Source organism: Amia ocellicauda, unplaced genomic scaffold (genome assembly GCF_036373705.1).
Source record: "Amia ocellicauda isolate fAmiCal2 unplaced genomic scaffold, fAmiCal2.hap1 HAP1_SCAFFOLD_35, whole genome shotgun sequence".
In the NCBI taxonomy this organism is placed as follows: domain Eukaryota; kingdom Metazoa; phylum Chordata; class Actinopteri; order Amiiformes; family Amiidae; genus Amia; species Amia ocellicauda.
In genome coordinates, this window is record NW_027102920.1 from 95,215 (window position 1) to 113,928 (window position 18,714).

General features: G+C 42.1%; 1 non-coding gene across 1 annotated transcript; it reads left to right on the forward strand.

Annotated features, from left to right (window-relative positions):
- Positions 1 to 9,119: 9,119 nt before the first annotated feature.
- On the forward strand, positions 9,120 to 9,234 carry LOC136732694 (U5 spliceosomal RNA). The gene has a single exon (XR_010809978.1). It is a non-coding gene; the product is annotated as a U5 spliceosomal RNA (small nuclear RNA).
- Positions 9,235 to 18,714: the final 9,480 nt, after the last annotated feature.

Genomic DNA, 18,714 nt, shown 5'->3' on the forward strand with positions numbered 1-18,714 from the left:
TCACAGGTTTTTTTAGGAAAAGGAAAGGATCCAAGTGCAGGCTTTAGAGTTGAAGCAGATAATCCAATAAGGGCAAAACGAGAGAGCATAAACAGGGACAGTCCAGGTCAAACGATCAAGCGAACAGGCTAGTAGAGAGATCCGAAAGGGGTAAACGAGAGAAGGAAGCAAGAGGTCAAAAATACACGGGAAGGCAATCAAGAAACAAGGCTTAGAATTGATTCAGGAGAGAATGCAAGACTTCGCGATGAATCTAGGAAACAGAGGGGTACTGTGTACTGTGAAGGAGAGAGGGATTGAACGAGGTGAATGAAGGATTGACCAATGATAGGAGAGGAGAACAGAACAGGTGCACCTGGTAGGGAAGAATGTGGAAAGACTGGTTTGACTGGACAAAGGACAAGAGAAGCACTAAACTAGTATTTGGGAGAGGGAGACCTCTGGTGGTGAACTAAGGTAGAAGCAGGGGAGACCGTGACAGTCTCCAAGGTTCTCATCGTAAATAACAAACAGAAATCAAACTACCTTCTGGCCTGACCTTCCAGCTTGACCTTATCTTTCTTAAGTATACAAGAGAGATTAACAGGTGTGAGAAAAGAATTTCTAACTTTCCTTCCACACATACATACATACATACATACATACATACGGAAAATAAATAATAGAATTTTGAATCACAATAAGATGTTATCAAGTACAGAAAAAGAAAATGTAATAAAATGTGATCTTAAATACATACAAATAAAGAAAATTGGTTTACTATTTCCAGATTCCTTTTTTGAAATACAATGACATGCATTACAAATGAGTATTTACATTATATTTACAGCCGGTGCTCGTGTGTCACTGTGTCCCTCAGGCTGTGGTAGGCGCTGACATATTGGGCAGCCAGGGTGGCTGTGTGTCCCTCCCCCAGGAGGACTGACCGTTTTTCTTTTTTCTAAGTTTTGTCACAGGTTGGGTGGGCATCCATTATGTTGTTACAGAATGGGTCCCTTATTTTGGGCTAAAGCTTTCCGTGGAGGGGAACGTGGATCAGTTTGTACCATTTTTGGGAAGATCTGCCTTGTTGGGGCGGAGCTGTGATCCAGGTGAACAGCAGATCGGGCATAGGTGGGCATGTGGGCAGAGGAGTAGGAAGGCCGGTCAAGCAAATAAGCTTGCTAAGGTACGCAGCAGCAGCAAGCAGCCCCCCCATCCAGCCAGCCAGCCAGTCTGGCTAGCAGTGACTGAGTGGTTGACAGACGGCAAGCAACGGAATGTACGTGCTCTGTGATGTCATAGCAGTCAGCTGAGAGAGGCTCGTGATGTCATCGCTGAGCTGTCTGTCTGTCTGTCTGTCTCTCTCTCTCTCTCTCTCTCTCTCTCTCTCTCTCTCTCTCTCTCTCTCTCTCTCTCTTCCTCTCAATTCAATTCATTTGTATTGTCAAAGCAATTGGACATACATACATACATCCATACATGCTAGAAAGTCATCACTATGTTATCTTAAAGGCTAACTAAGCAGAACATATATCATTATAGAACAGAGTTCATAGGTCAACACATGGTTTTAGGGAACAGGCACGTAGGTCAAACCGTTTGACATTGTCTCCAAGGTTCTCATCGTAAATAACAAACAGAAATCAAACTATCTTCTGGGCTGACCTTCTAGTTTGACCGTATCTTTCTTAAGTATACAAGAGAGAAAAACAGGTGTAAGAAAATAATTTCTAATTTTCCTTCTACACATATATACATACATACATACATATGTAGCGTTATGTTGGGTGTATTTGGATAAGAGCATTTGGGCTCTGAGCTGAAGCACGGATCTAAAGAAAACCTCTCCCCCCCCAAAGTTATCAGATTTCCTTAGCTCATCAGCTTGGAACTGGTTTGCATCAAAGTGACAGTTTTGGGGAGGATGGCACCGAGAAGAGGCCAAATAGTTTGGAATTCTGCTATGAGATGTCTGGAGAAAGGGGCCTGTAGGTGATAAAAACTCTTTGAAGTGGATGAGAGCCGAAATCCCGACATAGAGCTACGAACCCGGGCCAACCGGCATTTCCAAAAGATGGCATGGATTGACATCAGTCATAAATCAAGCCCCCCTCCAATAGGACACTGGGGGCTGAAACCGAAATCCAATCTCAAGAACTCAGGGACCAATCACCTACTGATCTGACAGACTTTAAGGAACAGTCTTTCTCTCTCTCTTTCTCTCACCTGAACCAGAAACTCGCTGCCACAGCTCAACCTGTAGCTCTGTTGCCAGAACCGGAATCAGAAACCAACCAAGTCTTTGCCGGCAACAGAAGAGTTAAACTGGGAGAAGGAGATTGAGCCGTACGAAGAATTCTTTTAAAGGACTTTATTAAATAAATAACTTTACAGACCCACCTGATCAGTGGAGTTTTACAGCTGGACAATTGACTAAGTCGACTGAATACGAAAGTGTCAGTCACTTAAATAGCTATTTGAGTCTTAAGAAACTTGACCCTTGGAACAAACAGGGCCCTGCTTTCCTCAAAGACTTCGTCTTCAAGTAACTACGGTGGAACCCTGCTTACAAAGAAGATTTTGTGCACAACCTTGGAGCATTCAAACCAGTGGAAAATCTGTTTGGAAAAGACTCTACATTCCCGAAACCCCAACTTCCAGGTGCATCGACTGAGTGGAAGTTCTTGGACAAAGCCGAACCGGACTGCCTTTGTTCCAAACCACACGGACCTCGTGCCGTGTGCTGTTATCTGAGCCCGAAGCCAGAGAGGCATCTCTGCGACGAAGTTCACATAAGTTTAACAGTTTGGAGTTTGTGATTCATGACATTTGAGAAATCAATTAGAAATGTTAATCTGTGATTCATAACTCTAGAATGTGTAATATCATTTAGTTTTCTTAAATATAAATGTGTGTTGCATTAAACTGTTTTGTTGATAATTTTAGAAATAAAATCTGTCAACGCCGAGAAATATCTTCTCATTCCTGTTTAACTGTTTAGTCTGAAATTGACACAAGTTAATAGACATTAGATTATTGGTGGCCCTGCCTATCCTTAATCATTGAATAATAATCAGTTAAGGGAAATTGTGGTAACAAATAGGATCTTTCTCGGCACCTAAACGTAAATGAGACTGATATATATATAACGAGAAGTTACCTGACATAAATACTAACCTGCGTAGTTATTTAATGTCTGACTAATAATACTAACGAGAGACTCACCTTCGTCTTACTAACCGGTATTGTAGTCAATGTGTTTATAACCTTTTTTGTTTAACGATTTGTTAAACGGAATGTACGTGCTCTGTGCTGTCATAGCAGTAAGCTGAGAGAGGCTCGTCATGTCATCACTGAGCTGGCTGGCTGGCTGGCTGGCTCTCTGTGTGTGTGTGTGTGTGTGTGTGTGTGTATGTGTGTCTCTCTGTCTGTCTGTCTGTCTGTCTCTCTCTCTCTCTCTCTCCCTCTCAATTCAATTCATTTGTATTGTCAAAGCAATTGGACATGCATACATACATACATACATATATATGGAAAATAAACAATATGTGTACATCTCTTTCGGCATTAGTGGTGCCCTCACAGATGTGCAAGTTACATGACAGACAGACAGACACACACAGACACACTTTCACACACAGACAGACAGACAGACACAGACACACACAGACACACACACACATACTTTGACAGACAGACAGACAGACAGACAGACAGACACACGCATATTATGGGTCTTTGTTGGGTAGTGAAATGGGTAGCATCAGTCGCAGTGTGGGTAATGTCAGGGAGCCAATCATAGTCCCCGTTATTTGCATATCGTGGCGCAAAGCATTCTGGGAAAAGCAACTAAACACGTTTAGTCATGTATTTGTCCATAGTTTACACATGAGATGAAAGAGACAGTATGACGTATTGAGCACCTGGGATTCCTCATGTGTATGTGAGGGGCAGAGGAACCGGATCCCAAGTGTGCGTCCCAGGTGCTATAGGTTTCAAAGCATGCAGGGGAATAGGCACCCCACCCTGACACATATAGAAGACTGGATAGGGAGATATAAATAGCAATGGGGAGACTCTTGTACTTGGTGTGGCTCTATCCATATAGTGGGGCCAGCAGCCACTTAGCAGGTGCAGCAATAGAAGCTCAGCCTGGGGAGACTGGATTTAGCATTTCCTCTCCATTTTGATAACTATTCATAATCATTTCTGCAAAATACTTCTATGATACCTATGTATGTTTTTTACTTGTACTATATTATACTATCAAGTATCAGTGTACACATACAATGTGACCTGTTACATTAATACAGAGGCCACGGAAGGCCAGATCACTAATAGCCACTGTCCCCTGATATTACACTTTTTTACAATCACTTTGGCACTCATTTCAGAACCTTGATGTCATTTTTCAAAACTCTAGACACTAAACTCACACCCGATGATCAAAATGCACATTTTTCAAAACTCTAACACTTTTTTACAATTGCTTGGATACAATACACATCAACCTCAGATCATTTGTTCATTGAACTAAAATGACACAACTTACATCAAAGTATTACCATTTCAAAATGCAATTCACACATTACATCTGAGATCACTGTCTATTCATTTCATTACAAAGATCTAACTATCAATTGATACAGCTGCTCAAAATGATAAGTGACTGTTGCATTACTCTTAATGCATAATTTTATGGAAACTGACAAACAATATTCCATGTTTCGATCATGAAAGTTTCAGGATAATGAGATCCATTGACACCAATAACCGAGGAGCATGAACCAGTTGGACTACATTATCTATGGATGTAATATTTCATCATCATTCATCATCATGTAGCACTTTTCCACACCATGTTTTCAGTGTGGAAGGAAAGTTAGAAATTCTTTCTCTAATACCTGTTTTTCTCTCTTGTATACTTAAGAAAGATAAGGTCAAGCTAGAAGGTCAGGCCAGAAGGTAGTTTGATTTCTGCTTGTTATTTACGATGAGAATCTTGGAGACAATGTCAAACAGTATGATTGAAGTGCCTGCTCCCTAATCCATGTGTTGATCTATGAACTCTGTCCTATAATGATATAAATTCTGCTTAGCTAACTTTTAAGATAACATAGTAATGACTTTCTGATTATAACCAGCTCTTTGATTTTTGTGTATAAAAGCTCTGACTGTTAAAATGAAGGCAGAGCGACTTTGGGATCTACTTGAGTCACTGTTCCTCTCCACGCTGCGTGTATTAAAGGCATTGCAACTAACGCTCCAACCTGGTTGAAGATGATTGTTCTTCCACATCAGATTTGACATTACTGTATGTATGCAGGCCCTTGTAATTGCTTTTCCAATACTGCCAACTGGTTATTGATGATTGATTTCACATTGTGGTACGAGTATCGAGTGAAATGAGTGCTATCCACCCCAGCAACACAGTGATAACATGGAGCCGGCAAGTCATCCAGGTCACAATAGAGGTCAAGCAGTGGGAGGAGGAAGACGTGGTGGTCAAAGGAATGGAAGGGGACATGCACCCCTTCTGAGAGGTGGTCGTGGGCCTCGTCATAGAGGAGGGCTTAGGCCTCACCAGAGAGGCAGCCATGGGCCTCATTTGAGAGGTGTTGGGGGAACGTGGTAGAGGACAAGGCCACGGACCAGACAGCGGCAGCAACAGCAAATAGTGTCCAGTGAAATCCGAGAAATAGTTGTAGAGCATGTTGTAAATCATGGCATGACCATGACTGAGGCAGCTACAATGATTCAATCAAACCTCAGAATCAACTCAGGATCAACTGTGGCCTCAATCATCAGAAATTTCCGTACTGAGAAGCGGCAAGTCTTCAGCATGCACTAAACATTAGGCTACTCTCAATTGTCAAATGACTGTATACTGCATACCAATGTGTAGCACAGAGTATAGTGTGCCTTTTGAAAGAAATGCAGACAGAGTGAAGCAGCTGATGACTGAGTATGTTCAGGTATGTTCAGTTTCAAGATGCCTCTTGTGAAAAATGGTTGTGAGAACCTGAACCTGAACACAGGGCTGATGGAAATTCAGAAGTACAGTAATCAATCCTTTGTTTTGCTTTTTACACTAAGCCAGGTGAGGAACACTGCAGTTGACATTTTACTGTAGTTTTGTTCTTTTTTGTAGCTAATTATTGTTGCATGGCTTCAAAGAAACCTATGGTGTGATTTGATTGTATTGCATCAATACATTTCAGATTTTGTTCAATGATTCCACTGTGTCTGTAGTATTCTCTCTACTAGTCCTTTTACAGTGATGTATTTATGTGTAGTACCATAATGAAACATGTATCACATATTTTGTACTACAATATTTAATGATTGTACGAACAACTACACAGTGAAACTATCGGTATCTTCTGTGTTACTATGTTACTATGGTATTTCATGATAAATGAGTTATTTGAACCAACAAGTCTGCAAGTGCAAGGTTTCTTTAAAGATATGAAAGGCTGTCCAATGTTCAAAACATTGTATTGTGCAGTGTTACAAGTGATGACCGTTTTGAGTTTTGTGTCTAGTTTTGAAAAATGACATCAAGGTTCTGAAATTAGTGACAAAGTGATTGTAAAAAACTGTATATTCATCCTATTTAATGTGCTCTTTTAAAATGTACTTTTCTTTTTTATGTTGCCATTTCTGTTCTACCAATGTTTCAGTTGTTAGCCAAAGATTGACAGAGTACATCTCATACACACAGGCCAGACAGCAAGGATTTCTTTTTGAAATTCAATTACAAATGCTGCATGAATTCATCAATACGATTAGAGCTCCTGAAAACTCACTCTACAGCATCTCATTAGCAGTGAAAAGAAACCAAGAAAGTTGGGACAGTCGACTGTTTACCACTATGTAACATCACCTTTTCTTTTAATAACACTTATTAAGCACTTGGGCACTGAAGACACCACTTGGTTAAGTTTAGCAAGTGGGATTTCCCCCCATTCATCCATTATGCATTTCCTCAGCTGCGCAACTGCACAGGGCCTTCGTTGTCTTAATTTGCACTTCATAGTGCGCCACACATTCTCAATTCGGAGACAGGTCAGGACTGCAGGCAGGCCATGCTAGCACCCGCACTCTCTGCCTACGCAACCATGCGCTTGTAATCTGGGCAGAATGTGGTTTGGCGTTATCCTGCTGAAAAATGCAGGGACGTCCCTGGAAAAGATGATGTCTCGATGGCAGCATATGTTGCTCCAAAATGTGTACATCTCTTTCTGCAAAAATGGTGCCCTCACAGATGTGCGAGTTACATGACAGACAGACACTCATACACACTGTCACACCCACACACACACACACACTTTCACAGACAGACACACGCACACACACACACACTTTCACAGACACACACACACACACACACACACTTTCACACAGAGACAGACACACACACACTTACATACATACATACATACATACATACAGTGAGGGAAAAAAGTATTTGATCCCCTGCTGATTTTGTGCGTTTTCCCACTCACAAAGAAATGATCAGTCTATAATTTTAATGGTAGGTGTATTTTAACAGTGAGAGACAGAATAACAGCCAAATAATCCAGAAAAACGCATTTCAAAAAAGTTATAAATTGATTTGCATGTTAATGAGGGAAATAAGTATTTGATCCCCTATCAATCAGCAAGATTTCTGGCTCCCAGGTGTCTTTCATACAGGTAACGAGCTGAGATTAGGTGCACTCTCTTAAAGGGAGTGCTCCTAATCTCAGCTCGTTACCTGTATAAAAGACACCTGTCCACAGAAGCAATCAATCAATCAGATTCCAAACTCTCCACCATGGCCAAGACCAAAGAGCTGTCCAAGGATGTCAGGGACAAGATTGTAGACCTACACAAGGCTGGAATGGGCTACAAGACCATCACCAAGCAGCTTGGTGAGAAGGTGACAACAGTTGGTGCGATTATTCGCAAATGGAAGAAACACAAAATAACTGTCAGTCTCCCTCAGTCTGGGGCTCCATGCAAGATCTCACCTCGTGGAGTTTCAATGATCATGAGAACGGTGAGGAATCAGCCCAGAACTACATGGGAGGATCTTGTTAATGATCTCAAGGTAGCTGGGACCATAGTCACCAAGAAAACAATTGGTAACACACTACGCCATGAAGGACTGAAATCCTGCAGCGCCCGCAAGGTCCCCCTGCTCAAGAAAGCACATGTACAGGCCCGTCTGAAGTTTGCCAATGAACATCTGAATGATTCAGAGGAGAACTGGGTGAAAGTGGTCTCAGATGAGACCAAAATCAAGCTCTTTGCCATCAACTCAACTCGCCGTGTTTGGAGGAGGAGGAATGACCCCAAGAACACCATTCCCACCATCAAACAAGGAGGTGGAAACATTATGCTTTGGGGCTGTTTTTCTGCTAAGGGGACAGGACAACTGCACCGCATCAAAGGGACGATGGACGGGGCCATGTACCATCAAATCATGGGTGAGAACCTCCTTCCCTAAGCCAGGGCATTGAAAATGGGTCAAATACTTATTTCCCTCATTAACATGCAAATCAATTTATAACTTTTTTGAAATGCATTTTTCTGGATTTTGTGGCTGTTATTCTGTCTCTCACTGTTAAAATACACCTACCATTAAAATTATAGACTGATCATTTCTTTGTCAGTGGGCAAACGTACAAAATCAGCAGGGGATCAAATACTTTTTTCCCCCACTGTACATACATATATATGGAAAAGAAACCTTACAAGTATAAATCACAATAAGATGTAATAAAGTACAGATAAACAAAATGTAATAAAATGTGATCTTTTTGAAAATGCAGGGACGTCACTGGAAAAGATGATGTCTGGATGGCAGCATGTGTTGCTCCAAAATGTGTACATCTCTTCTGCAAAAATGGTGCCCTCACAGATGTGCGAGTTACATGACAGACAGACAGACAGACACTCACACCCACACACACACACTTTCACACAGAGACAGGCACACACACACACACGCATACATACATACATACATATGGAAAAGAAACAATACATTTATAAATCACAATAAGATGTAATAAAGTACAGAAAAACTAAATGTAAGAAAATGTGATCTTTAATACACACAAATATGTATGGCTGGTCGGATGCGTCTTGGACTCGGGTTCCTCTTCATTACGTATAACGCTTTTGCCTTTTGCTAAAGCTTTCCGTGGAGGGGATCGTGGGTGAGTTTGTACCATTTTTGGGAGGATCTGCCTTGTTGGGGCGGAGCTGTGATCCAGGTGAACAGCAGATCGGGCATAGGTGGGCATGTGGGCAGAGGAGTAGGAAGGCCGGTCAAGCAAATAAGCTTGCTAAGGTACGCAGCAGCAGCAAGCAGCCCCCCCATCCAGCCAGCCAGCCAGTCTGGCTGGCAGTGACTGAGTGGTTGACAGACGGCAAGCAACGGAATGTACGTGCTCTGTGATGTCATAGCAGTCAGCTGAGAGAGGCTCGTGATGTCATCGCTGAGCTGGCTGGCTGGCTGGCTCTGTGTGTGTGTGTGTGTGTGTGTGTCTATGTCTGTCTGTTTTTCTGTTTGTCAGTCTGTCTGTCTGTCTCTCTCTCTCTCTCTCCCTCTCAATTCTATTCATTTGTATTGTCAAAGCAATTGGACATACATACATACATATATATATGTAGCGTAAGGTACACTTTTAAATTTCAATTAAAGAAGTGAATTCATAGTATCACCTTATCACGAATCCTGGAGTCTTGTAGAACTCAATTTCTGTAATCATTGGACGCAGACACCAATTCCAAAGATATAAATTGTCAAATTTATTTAAAAACAAAGACTAAATGTAGCACTACACTAATTATACAAAAGGGAAAAACTAATTAAAATTCAACTCTAGATCAACAAATCAAAGACAAATCACTTCCGTGACCAAATCAAAGACCATGGGATCACATAGGATAACACACAAATCGTTAAACAAAAAAGGTTATAAACACATTGACTACAATACCGGTTAGTAATTCTAGGAATCACTAAGAAACAGTTGAAAGTGCTAAATTGCAGTTTCAGAAGATGAAAAAAAACTGTAACTGATGGGATAATTACTGCAAATATTAAATAAATGTATTGCAGGATTGTTTTTTTTTAAATCATTTTCATATATATATATATATATATATATATTCATTTTAAACTCTTTTTCTCTCTGAATACAGCACAAAATAAGAAAGAAAACCGATGGAGCTTCAAGAATTAGATCCCGTCATATTCTACAGACATTTAAAGAGTCCAGTGAAGTTGAGCTACAGCAAAACGTTAAGCAGCTCGAAAAGGAAAACACAAGACTTAAAAATGAAAACCAATGTCTTCGAAACCGTATGGTTGATGGTAAGTTTTTTTATTTATAGCAAATAATTCCTTACCTTGATAAATGTTATTCTTCAGTAATTTAGATTCCAGAGTAATGTATTATAGTTGATCATACTGAAGTAATCTAGAACCACAATACAGACTCTTAATGTGCACTGTCTAATAGTTTAATAATACTGATTATTAAATAAAGTTTTTCAACATAACTTCATAATCCTACATTAATGACTATATGCATTACATTAGACCTGGTAATTCTTGTATTTTATCTCTTCTATTTTTTTCGTAGCTAATGTTAATGACCCACAAAAAGGTCAGTTTGCCAATAACATAGAGCAAGTCTCTCAAGTATAATTGCAGGCATTGATGGTTTTGTTTTCACTTTGTATTAAATATATTACTAGAAATGATTATCATTTAATACTAAGGTTTTTTTCTCCAGAGATTCCAGACCTTTTGGACAATCTGAAAAAAATTGTAACAAAAGCCACATTTATCAGCAATGAAGACAAAAGTGTGTCACCATCAAGTGGTTCTGACAGCCCCACAGCAAATTGTTCTGAATCTGACAAAGAATCACCAAAACAGGTATAACACTCTTGGTCTACAATATTACAAAGACAAGGTAAAAATATATATATTGAAAACAAATATTGGTTGTAAACAATCTAATGATGCTACATTATCAGTTATATTCATAGTTATAGTTGATAATAAGAATGTAATTGAATTATGGGTGTCACAGATTCACTGACTTTATTATGTCTGTAAATTAATAAACTTAGAATTGAGACATACTGTGGTCTTTAATAACACATTTCTGTAACAAAATCACAGCCTTACTGATAATGTATTCCACTTAACATAATATAAGAATAGTTTGGGGATAAACTTGTTTTTTATTTACCATTGTCTTTTAGGTGGAAATATTCCCAGGCACTGGAGTTTACATTGACAAACTGTCCTGGATCCTTGCAGAGAGGTGCAGCACGAATACGTCATATGCAAGAACCCTGACGGTTGCTGTCTTTGACTTTCCAACATTATTAAAGAGCAATCTTCGTGGTGGTGGCAGCAAGAGAGATCCAACTTCGGAGAAAAAGACACCTCTGGATCGCTTAAAGGTGGAAGCCATATATGGTATGTAAATGCTGTTGTACAAAATTTCTAACTCTCCTTTTTAACTGTATAGAACACAAAGGGTTAGCATTTGAAATGTTCCTTTGGCCTTTGTTTTAGTTTCAGAGACTAGAGTTAATTTATTAATAAATAATAATACCTTACATGTAGCAGCTGGAAAGATCCCAAAGTGCTCTACAGACTCACTTCACCCACCACCCTCTGGGGTGCAGCCATTTTGTACCAGCAGATTACTACACAGCAGTAAAGGTGGAGTCATAACAAATTTGTTAGACCTGATTGAGGGAAGCCTGACTTAGAATTCAGCCACGTCACTCTTTCAACAACACCTTGTAAATCACCTTGGATTAATGCTTCAGACATATTAATACATAATAATAATGAATAGTGCCATGGGATCCTTGACAATATAAACTTTCATGTCTCATTTAAATTTGACTTTTGAGCAAATACTTCACATTTCAGTCCAGTTGTGCCACATCAATGTAATGCTTAAGCAAGGTATTAATGGAGAAAAGACTGCCTTTGCATAGCTGCTTCGCCAAGTACAGATTTTACTATGAACTAGTGTAAGACAAGTTTAAGAGCATACACCAAAACGTTTAAATACACCCACACACAAAAATGTTGATTTACTGTGGCAATATGTAACTAATGAACCCTTCTCAAAGATATGTGGTATGTTTATTAAAAGATTTTTATATATCTATGTGCAAGTCATTAAATCTATGTGATACATGTTTTTTAGGGGCTACCTTGAAAAAATTGCCCAGTACCCCAAAGAGTGTAATTGGTGGTGCAATTAACAGCAAGATAAATGAACTACGACACAGAATGAAACCAGAGTGAAGATTTGAAGAACCAGATCTGTATTTTTTGTTTTGTTTTCAACAGGGTTGGGGTCAATTCCAATTCAATTTTTAATTCCCTTTTCAATTCAATTCCAATAAAGAATATTCTGTGAATGCAAAAAGTAATTGCAATTTTGAATTGATTTGTAGGAGGAATTGGAATTGAAAAACAGGAATTGACCCCAACCATGGTTTTCAGTGAGTGTTGTACAAATTGATAGGTCAGGGTTTCTGTAAAAACTTAATAGAGGCCAGCAGGCGTGCACGATCTGGGAAAAACTGCTCCACTACAACAGACCTCTTTCCCTTCGTTTTCTCTAAAAACCTCCTGATATCCTTCACTGCAGCTCTGACTCACCGAGGACGAGGAGGCGAGAGAGGAATCCGTGAAGCCGCCCTCACTGTCACTCCGAGCCGCGATGCTCCAGCGTGTAGCCGGACCTTTCCCCACCAAGCCGCTCGCTACCCCAGCTTCACTACTGTGCCACCACTTCTTTTACTGCCACTATTTACCAACACCGTCCGTGCTCCCTCCCAGCACCTTCTTAGTGCGTTTTTTCCACCCGGCGCCTCGGCTTGTACCGCCGAGCCTGGCCCTGCCTCCTCCTCGGCTACACCCTGTGTGTCTGTCCGCCCGTCTGCTGGCTGCTGAGGTTGTTCCTCGTCACTAACCAGCGCCCCGTGCACCGCCTCAACACCATCTCCCCCCGGCGTCTCGGTCGTCACTATCCCCCGCTGCCTCGACCCCGTCCCCCAGCTGTGCGTCATCGCCTCCGGGCAGCTCTTCCCCCGTCACGGCATCAGTGGTACCATCGGTCCGACCGGCGACTGTCTCCTCCGCCGGGGCTCGATCTCTGTCTGCCCGCTGCATCTGTGGCTGCGGGCCGGTGTCTCTATTCCTCCCCGCGTCGCCCCGCTCCTCCTCCCGCTCCCTGTCCTGCTCGGGACAGTTCCTCACGACATGCCCCTCGCTCCCACACCTGAAACACTTCATGGACTCCGAAGTAGCGAACACGACGTAGTCGGTATTGTCGATCTTAAATTTAAAAATGACATTAAGATCCTCATTGATGTTATTGAGGATCATATACAGCTGCCTTCGGAAGGACACGACGTGTTTCAGTTGCGGGGCTTTGCAGCCCAGCGGGACCCTCTTAATGCCGGACATCAGCTGCCCGAGCCGGTGCGGATGAACGGAGGGACGTTAGACAGCGTTACCTTCCGGGCAGGAGCAGCGAGCGGCAACACCGGGGTGAAAGTGTCGTCTAACACTGTGCCATTAGCCACTAGCTGATTGAGCAGATCAGTGGTTTTTAAGAAGATAACAATGGCAGCAGACTTGATATTTTCACACCCTGCTACCTCCCCAACCGCTAACACACACTGCTCTAGGGGGCAGAACTGCACCGGAGCGATCTTGACTCCATGGCGTCGGGTCAGTTTTTCAAAAGACGCATTCAGGGGGTCCGACCCCCCGACCCGGGAAGAACTACCGGTACTCCCCCCTCCCCTCCCCTGTTCCCCCACAATAAGAAAAGCACTGAAAACAGAAGACAAAATAAACAAACTGAAAAAAGTAAAGCAACAAAAAAACGCAGCCAAAGGACAGAGCTCTCAGCAGCACTCCCGCTCACTGCAGACCCCTCCCACACACTCCCAGCTGAGAGAGAGAGAGAGAGAGAGAGAGAGAGAGAGAGAGTTAGTGTCTGTCTGTCTCTCTCTCTCTGTAGATGCATCATAGGGAACATATGTAACAATCTCTCTTTTTGTTTACCAAAAATGAGAATGAACGTATTTCAAGTGGGTGTTGCCTTGGTTGGAAACGTTTTAAGATTATTTATGAAGTGTAAAGTGGATTTGTCTCAGTTCTCCGTAGTTTTCAATGTATGTGCCATTCAGTAGCGTTCATGTTACAGATGTGCCCTATGCAGTGGTAGGGTCAATAAAATGTCAGTAAAACTTTATTTTAGCAATTATGGAGGGGAAGAACTGCAAATAGAGGGTCCCCACTAATTATCTAACTTACCAACAACGTTTAAAATTAGGTCTTGCGAAGCTGCCAAATAATGCTGTATAATCGTATGTGTCTTCATACACCGGCTGCTATAGTCTGATAGCTTTGATTATATATATATATTTTCTCGTGAACCACAAATGCTATTTGCTTGATTTTTACAGAGTATGTTATAAATACCATTCTTATGAAGCCTGACAAATTGTATGCTGTAATTATGAATATTTTCAAATCATTTGTTTGTTTTTCCTAACATGTTACAAATGTTCCCTATGTGAAAGATGCATTATATCTTAATAACGTCTAAACAATTAAAGATATACAGATTATTATTTTTGGTAAAGTTATAATACATTGCTATTAACTATGTGTGTCAGTAAAAGTTTAAATTTCCTAAAGGATTTTTATTGATCTTGCAAAATAAGTGTTTAGGGAACATTTGTAACATAGAGGTGGGTTAGCCACCGGCTAAGGGCAGCGGCTCCGGCTCCAGCACCGGCACCATGTCGCTGGAAAAGCGCTAAGTGAGCTCACAGTGAGCTCAGTGTAATGTCTGCTCTGGTGAGCTCACAGTGTGACCTAGTCGTGAGTTCACGTCTTCACTGGGTAGTCCTTGACAACTTAATTGACTCAAATCTTGGGCTTAATTGGTCAAAATGACCATTGGTTGAAGGTACTCAGGGACTGATGTGTAGAGAGACTTATTAAACCTGCAGGATTGTGGTTTTCCCAGATCAGAATTAACCAGATCACCACAAAGGAACATGGTAGGTGCTATTGCAACACAGATTACACAAATACATTGAAATCCAAGTTTGCAGTGGTCCTTGGGCCATTGTGTGGTGATCCAGATCACTTCAGCAGGAATTTTGCAGTGGTCTGGACTACAACTCTCTCTCTCTCTCTCTCTCTCTCAATTCAGTGCATTTGAATTGTCAAAGCAATTGGACATGCATACATGCATACATACATATACACTCACGTAAAGGATTATTAGGAACACCTGTTCAATTTCTCATTAATGCAATTATCTAACCAACCAATCACATGGCAGTTGCTTCAATGCATTTAGGGGTGTGGTCCTGGTCAAGACAATCTCCTGAACTCCAAACTGAATGTCTGAATGGGAATGAAAGGTGATTTAAGCAATTTTGAGCGTGGCATGGTTGTTGGTGCCAGACGGGCCGGTCTGAGTATTTCACAATCTGCTCAATTACTGGGATTTTCACGCACAACCATTTCTAGGGTTTACAAAGAATGGTGTGAAAAGGGAAAAACATCCAGTATGCGGCAGTCCTGTGGGCGAAAATGCCTTGTTGATGCTAGAGCTCAGAGGAGAATGGGCCGACTCGATTCAAGCTGATAGAAGAGCAACTTTGACTGAAATAACCACTCGCTACAACCGAGGTATGCAGCAAGGCATTTGTGATGCCACAACACGTACAACCTTGAGGCGGATGGGCTACAACAGCAGAAGACCCCACTGGGTACCACTCATCTCCACTACAAATAGGAAAAAGAGGCTACAATTTGCACAAGCTCACCAAAATTGGACAGTTGAAGACTGGAAAAATGTTGCCTGGTCTGATGAGTCTCGATTTCAGAGTCAGAATTTGGCGTAAACAGAATGAGAACATGGATCCATCATGCCTTGTTACCACTGTGCAGGCTGGTGGTGGTGGTGTAATGGTGTGGGGGATGTTTTCTTGGCACACTTTAGGCCCCTTAGTGCCAATTGGGCATCGTTTAAATGCCACGGCCCGTTGTTTCTGACCATGTCCATCCCTTTATGACCACCATGTTCCCATCCTCTGATGGCTACTTCCAGCAGGATAATGCACCATGTCACAAAGGTCGAATCATTTCAAATTGGTTTCTTGAACATGACAATGAGTTCACTGTACTAAACTGGCCCCCACAGTCACCAGATCTCAACCCAATAGAGCATCTTTGGGATGTGGTGTGTAACGTTATGTTGGGTGTATTTGGATAAGAGTATTTGGGCTCTGAGCTGAAGCACGGATCTAAAGAAGACCTCTCCCCCCCAAAGTTATCAGATTTCCTTAGCTCATCAGCTTGGAACTGGTTTGCATCAAAGTGACAGTTTTGGGGAGGATGGCACCGAGAAGAGGCCAAATAGTTTGTTATTCTGCTATGAGATGTCTGGAGAAAGGGGCCTGTGGGTGATAAAAACTCTTTGAAGTGGATGAGAGCCGAAATCCCGACATAGAGCTACGAACCCAGGCCAACCGGCATTTCCAAAAGATGGCATGGATTGACATCAGTCATAAATCCAAAGTCACAAAAGATTAAGTCTGTTTTAGTTACTTGTGATAAATTGTTGATATCCTAAGCGTTGGCATTAGAGTCATTAGGTGATTAATCGAGTACTGTTCTGTTGGGTTGTTACTGAATAGCCAAAACAATGATTACCCAAATGTCCCCATGTGAAGCATTGATTGTTAAGGTACCAGGAACAGAGATTCCTGAATTCCTTGGACGCCTAGGCAGTTTGGACTTTGAAGTAGAGTCGCGTCGAACTCAGTTGGTAAACGACACTACGACGCAACTCGAAAAAGAGTCGATAGAGGTGATGAAAGTTATGGCTAGCTTAGCACTTGCGAGCTCAAGGGTAGTGAACTGGATCATAAGCAAGTTTGAAAAACTGAAAAAGCTAGGAGAAAAGTATGCTAAAGCGAAAGAAGAAAGAGCCAAACGGCATGGAATGGTTTTAGAATTTGAAGGAAAGCTAGATACTTGTGGAAAACAAGTCATTGTGTTGAATGCTGAAAAAGAGGACTTAATTGAACAGAGAGAGCAATTAGGAAATGATTTAAGACAATGTCAAGTTGAATTGGAAACAACTCTGATCCAAGTAAAAGGTCTGCAAAATGACAGATGTAAAGCGGTTGAAAATGAAAGGATAGTTTTGAAGGACCGGGATGTTTTGGAAATGCGTCTTTGCAAAACAGTCAGGGAGAAAGATTTGGGCACTGTAAAAATGGAGATACTCGAAGGCGAGGTCATACATTTAAAAAGGGACAGTGAAGAAATGAGGAGAGTAAATCAGGTGCTTAGGGGAGAACTCAAATCAACTGAAGTTGAAAATGAGCGTCTCAAGCAACAAATAGGGGCCCTGAAAGCTGCCTCTTGGTGGGCTGCAAAGCTGACACCTGACAGCATAAAGGAACAGCCGGAACCGGCCAATGCACGGAGTCGCACACCGTCTCCACATTTAGGCCCCGGGTTGCCTCGTCCTGATCGTACCCCTCCCTGTAGTCTTTCTCCACCCAGGGTAAGAAGCTCGTCGCACAGACGAACTTCCTCTCCCGAGAGTCCAGACCGAAAGGTTAACATGCGCCAGTTGAGAGAACTGGCTAAAGATTGTGAAACCTTTAACCCAGCAGACAAGGAAGGAAATGTGGAAGCGTATATTAAGGACATTAAGTATGCTTTGAGTTTCTATCCTGAGGCTACGGAGAAGGAAAAGGTTCTCCTAATCCGCAAAACTACCTCTCGCCAAGTCCATTCTTGGATGGAGAGGCAAGGGTCCATGGTCTGCGATAGGTTTCAACGCTTGTGCAGAGCATTAGTTAGGGACTATTCCAGGTTCATTGATCCAGTGGCAGCAGTGACTGCCGCACACCAGATCAAACAGGGTAAGCATGAGTCCCCCCGTGATTACTATGAAAAGCTTAGGAAAACCTATTTTGCGGGTCAAGATCGACCCGGGGCCGAGGAAGAGGTGAGCTTTAAAGGGTTGTTTGTTGCTAATTTGTTCCCAACGATTAAGGAAATGATCATATTACATGCAGACGCAATGTATATGAACATAGCTGAAATTCGAAAAAATGGCACAGAAAGCTTGTGAAAGCAAGTACAATAGCACTTCTGATCGTAAAGATTCAAGCACCCAAGTACTGGCAAGGCGCTCTGAGAGCCCTATTTCTCCACTGGAGTTAGAGGGGACAGAGATTCAAAGAAGGAAAGAACCTCCCAAGGATGGAATCCAAGACACCCAGGCTTACAATAAAAAAAAGAAATCTGCTCCTAGCCTAGGTGGGTTAACTCAGTCTCTGAGCAATGTTGCAGTTTCTGAGCTACTGCTACGCTTAGCTCTGCTCCCTTTGCCCCCTCTTCCCAAACTGGAAGTTAGTAGCCAGGGTAAAGGGCCGGACTCGCCACCTAAGGAATGACTAGCTCTGGAACCACCCCCTGTCCCCGCCTCTGTGTTTTTGATTGGATGTGAGGAACAGCAGGGGGGTTTCTCTGACACATCAGCCCACTGGGACCTCCCAGTGGGGGAAGTTGCCTGCAGGCAAGCTGAACCTTTGGTGATGTTACTGGGTGATCTGACACAGAGAGGCAGAGCC